The sequence below is a fragment of the Tupaia chinensis genome, unplaced genomic scaffold (genome assembly GCF_000334495.1).
Source record: "Tupaia chinensis unplaced genomic scaffold, TupChi_1.0 Scaffold000046_3, whole genome shotgun sequence".
NCBI lineage: Eukaryota > Metazoa > Chordata > Mammalia > Scandentia > Tupaiidae > Tupaia > Tupaia belangeri.
In genome coordinates, this window is record NW_006159504.1 from 4,688,784 (window position 1) to 4,694,014 (window position 5,231).

At 39.6% G+C, this 5,231-nt stretch overlaps 1 long non-coding RNA gene across 1 annotated transcript in view; it reads left to right on the forward strand.

Moving 5' to 3' along the window:
- Positions 1 to 268: 268 nt before the first annotated feature.
- Positions 269 to 5,231, forward strand: part of LOC102496168 (uncharacterized) — an 11,200-nt gene continuing 6,237 nt past the window's right edge. The window contains exon 1 of the long non-coding RNA XR_333366.1: positions 269 to 340. This is a non-coding gene — a long non-coding RNA (uncharacterized LOC102496168). The remainder of the gene's footprint in view (positions 341 to 5,231) is intronic.

Here is a 5,231-nt window from a genome sequence, read left to right on the forward strand (position 1 = left end):
CCTGTAACCTAATAGTTAAGAAAATCAGCTCTCAATGGTCAACTGTGAGGTTCGAATCCCAGCCAGTGGCTTGAAAACACCACTGGACATTGTGTGTGTGTGTGTGTGTGTGTGTGTGTGTGTGTATACCCCCGATTCCAACAGGATAGAGAAATAGAGAAGGGATTACAACGTAACTATGGCTCATTGGAGGAGTGCTTTCTTCCTCCCTCTGTCTCTCTATTGCTCTGTCTCTCTCAGGTGAGTGCAGGCACCCCAAACAATGGAAAAAAAAAAGTCATATTGCAAGAGAGGACACATCCATTGGCTGCCAATTCTAGACCTCTGGACCTGATGATGGGTAAGACTATTTTCAACTCGATCATTTGGATGCCTGGACACCTGAAAACACCAGAAGATACTGCAGAATGTGAAACTGGAGTGACTTGACAAATCACGTTTAGATCTGCATTATAAGAAACGCTTGAAGAGTGGGAAAAATAACTTGCTTTAGGTATATTAATTCTAAAACAAAACCTAAATGAATTTCAGTTTAATTAGAAATAAACCTGGAAGTAATAGATGGCTTTTCAGGAATTTTTAAATGTACTGAAAAAAAAATGTAGTATTTTGAGAAAATGCTATTAGCGTCCAGAATCATTTATCATCTGCAGTGCAGCCGGGTAGATACCTACCAGACAGTGCTTCTCCTAATGGCCACTCAGCAGGGACTCAATCCATCTGTCTCCATTAAAAGGAAGAGGAAGTGTTTTATTTATAGAATGACTAAAATTATCCATTGTTGCTTTATTCTGCATTTTCAAATAATGAAGAAACACAGATGTGTTGCTTCCCAAACTCTTTAGCCCAAGAATTACTTGATTGATCATTCGCAAGTCAAAGAGAAAAGAACCTAGAAGATAAGCACCCAAAATATCACCTGATGAGACAAGCCTCTCTGAAATAGTACAAGGGGCCAGTAGGTGGTGTGGTGGTTGAGGCCCTGGACTCCCACATGGCTGACCACTGTTCGAGTCCCAGACCTGTGACTTGATCTTTCACTTTCCTTTTCTCTCTGTCTCTTTCTGGTCAAATTTAAAAGTAATAATAATAATACATTTAATTAAATACTTTTTTAAAAAGTAACAAGACAATACAAAAGCACATATACTTTAAAGGGCTTCTTGATTCTGAAACATAGAGTGTCCATACAGAGAGTGAGGTTTATACATTATAGCCAAATGAGGATTACGATCATTATTACTTTTTTTTTCTCTTTTGGCTAGTAAATGCATGCCCTCACCAGAGCAAGACAGAGAGAGGGAGAGGAGAACCCCCCCCCCAGGAATGGTCACATTACAATCTTTTCCCCATCTCTCCCACCCTTTGGGATTTGGGGCTTACACATACATGCACCTAGCATGTTTCTCAAGCAGCCAGTCCAGGACTTGAACTGCATGGTTGGCCATGTGAGGTCTGGCTTCCTTAACCATTGAGACCATGAGGCCATGGAGCCAGCCCCCAAATCAGGATTTTTTTTTTTAAGAGAGGTTTTTGCTGTAGGGCACATGCACTTGCCAGACAGAGAGAGACAGAGAGACAGAACGTGAGAAATCACCCTCCAGGGGGGATGGCCACGCCGCAATCCCTTCTCCTCCATTCTCCTCTTGGGATCTCGGGCACGCACACACATGCACCCGGCTTGAGTTTAAGCCACCAGGTCAGGGACTCGAACTGTGGTCAACTACATGGGAGTCCAGCAACATAGCCATTTTGCCAACTGTTGGTTCCCAAAATCAGGTTTTTTTTTTTTTTTAAAAAAAGCTTTTGTTTTGAAATATTATGTTGTCAGAAAAGTCATGATGTATTTTTACATGGAAAAATACATTGTCAGTTGACTTTTCCAACGACTCAATAATTACAGGTTCACAGGATATTGCAAAGATAGCACAGAGGGGACCTGTGGGTTCTTCATCTAGTTTTCCTCATGGGATACCTCTTAAGTAGAGAAAAGTATCAAAACTAGGAAGCCGATACTGGTCTGCAGCATGTGCACCCTGTGACTGACTGAAGCCTAGTTCCTGTGATTGGCTGTAACCTAGTCACCAGCTCAGGACAACAGCCTCGCATGTGCAATTTCAGCTTATCCACAGGAATCCGAGTGTGGAGTATGGTGGCCATTTTAGGCCAAAATAGTTTAATGTACCACCTATTATACAACTTGTATTTAATGTTGAATTTTGAGGATTCTTTACGTAGTTTGGAGATGAGTCCTTAACAGACAACATGGTTTGCAAATATTTTCTCATCGTCTATAGCTTGTCCTTTCATCATGCATTCTCTTTTCTAATTTAAGCATTTAGTGTTATAAATTTCCTCCAGTTTTTATTCTTTCAGTACACATTTTGCTATTCTGTATTTTAGTTTTTATTCGTTAAAACACAATTTCAACCCTCCCCCCCCACTCCTCAGGGACTTTTTCATGAACTCATCACTCACTTATCGTAGAAGTGTATAGTTTCCACATGTTTGAAGACTTTCCTCTTACTCTCTTTTTCCTCTCTCCAGTTTGATTTCATTATGACTGACTTATATTCTGCATGACTTAAATTCTTCTAAACTTGTTGTGGTTCATTTTGTAGCTCAGGATATGGTCCATCTTGGCATCTGTCCCTAGAGCATATGTATATTCTGTTACTGGGTGAAGTATTCTATCGAGGTCAGTTGACATGTTACTCTTCTTTATTCTTGCTGATGTTCTGTCTAGTTGCTCTTTTATTTGTTAAGAGAGGAATGTAGGTATCTTCAGACATAATTTTGGATTTCTCTATTTCTCCTTTCGTTCTAACAGTTTTTGCTTCACATTGTTTGTGGCTCTACTTTTTAGTGCATACACTATCATTGCTGTACCTCTTGGTAGACTGATCTTTTATTATTATGCAATAACTATCTTTGTCTTTTTCATTTATTGAGTTGTTTGAAAATTCATGACACGTTTTTCCATAGAAAACCAGAAAAATGCAATTTACTTTATCTGATATTAATGGAATTTATGAAAATTCATGACACGTTTTTCCATAGAAAACCAGAAAAATGCATCATGACTTTTCTAATGACCTAATACTTAGCCCTGGAATTTACTTTATCTGATATTAATTAACCATTCTGGTTAAATTTGATTAGTGTTTTCATGGTATGTATTTTCACCCTTAAATTTCACCTCCCTATATCATGTGTTTGAAGTGAGTTTCTTATAGAAAGCATATAGTTAGGTTATTGTTAAAAATTAGGTTTCCTTCATCTGAGAATGTCTGATTTCCTTTTATTCCAGAAGGACATTTTCACTAAATATAAAATTCTTATTGACACTTTCGTTATTTCAACACTTGAAAATACTGTGCTACTTCTTATGGCTCCATGGTTCTTACGAGAAATTCACTGTTATTCACATTGTTTTTCCTTTAGAGGTAAAGTTGCCTTCCTCTCTCACTGCTTACAAGAATTTTTCCTTAGTCTCTCTTTTTTCTTGCCTTTTTCTTTTTCTTTTTTTGAGAGATTTTTGCTATAAGATGCATATACTTGCTGGAGAGGTAGAGAGACAGAAAGAAAAAAAGTGAGAAATCACCCCCTGTGGAGATGGCCATGCCACAATCTTCTGCATTCTCTTCTTGTGATTTTGAGCATGCATGCACATGTGCCCAGTGTGAGTTTCAAGCTGTGGGGTCTGGGGCTCAAACTGTGGTTTGCCATGTGGGAGTCCAGCACCTTAACCACAAAGCCACATGCTGGCCCCCATTTTTGCTTTTTAAAAGATTGACTATGATTTTTTTTTTGCATAGATTTCCTTGTATTTATTCTGCTGGGAGGTCATAGTTCTGTAAGTATATGTCTTTTGCCAAATTGGGGGGTGGGGTTTTTCAGCCTTTCCTGCCTTTCTTTCCCCCCTTTGTGCCAGAAAGTATATGCAAAAGTATTTCCCAGAAAGACAGAGAGAGAGAGAGAGAGAGAGAGAGGGAGAGAAGCAGAGAAACAGAGAGAGAGAGAGAGAGAGAGAGAGAGAGTGCAATCCCCAATGGTATCTGGTTACACTGCGATTCTTTTATCTCCATCTCTCCATCTCATCAGAATGTTGGCATGTGCACATGTGCTTGATATGTTTTTCCATCCACCAGATATGAACTCAAACCCTCGTCAGTCTACACAGCATTTAACCACTTTGTTTAGTGTGCTATATAACCAGCTCCATCATTTCTTCAAATATTTTAGTTCGTTTCCTCCAGGGACTGTAGTGATGTTAATATTAATTATTGTTACAATCCTCCATGTCCCTAAGGCTCTGATCATTTTTTCCCTGTCTCTTTTTCTCTTTTTCATATTGGGTAGTTTCTCTTATACTGTTCTCAAGTTCACTGATCTTTCCTCTGTCACTTTCACTTTACATCAGGTAATTCTCACATTTTAAGTTTATATATTTATTTCTTCTGAGAGCGAGAGAAAGAAAGAGAAAGAGAGAGGGAGAGAGAGAGAGAAAGAGAGAGAGAGAGAGAGAGAGAGAGAGAGAGAGAGAGAGAGAGAGAAAGAGAGGGAGAGAGACAGAGAAAGAGAGAAAGAGAATTGAAAGAGAAAGAGAAAAAGAAAAAGAGAAGCCCCTTCAGAGGGTCTTCATGTTCCAATCCACCCAAATCTCAACCAGCCCAGATCACCGGCACAAGTGTGCCTGGTATCCTCAGGGGCGTCCCGGGAATAAACAGACCCTTTCCCATGTGGGTCCAGTTGCATTAACACTGCACTATCATCTGGCCATCCGGCCCCAGGCCCCAGTCTGGGTACTTTAGTCTGTCTCATTCAAGCTGAAATATTTTTGGTTAGTATGATGAGCATTTTTTTTTTTGTATGATTTTTCCCAAAGGCACACACACTCACTGGAGACAGAGAGCGGGAAAGTGAGAAATCATCCCGCATTGTGGATGGCCACATCCCAACCCCTTCTTCATTCTCCTCTCAGGATTTTGGGCATGCACATACACGCGCTTGCTGTTTCTCAAGCTGCTGGGTCTGCCAAGAGTTAGCCATGTGGGATCCAGTGCTCTAACCACCATGCCACCCGCTGATTGTGATGAGTGATTTTTAATTGAAATATAGACATTTTGGATATTATGTTGTAAGACTCTGGATTTTACTTAAATCTTCTGTTTTATGCTTTTTTTTTTTTTTTTTTTTTTTGAGGTTTTTTCTTTAGGACACGGGCGCTC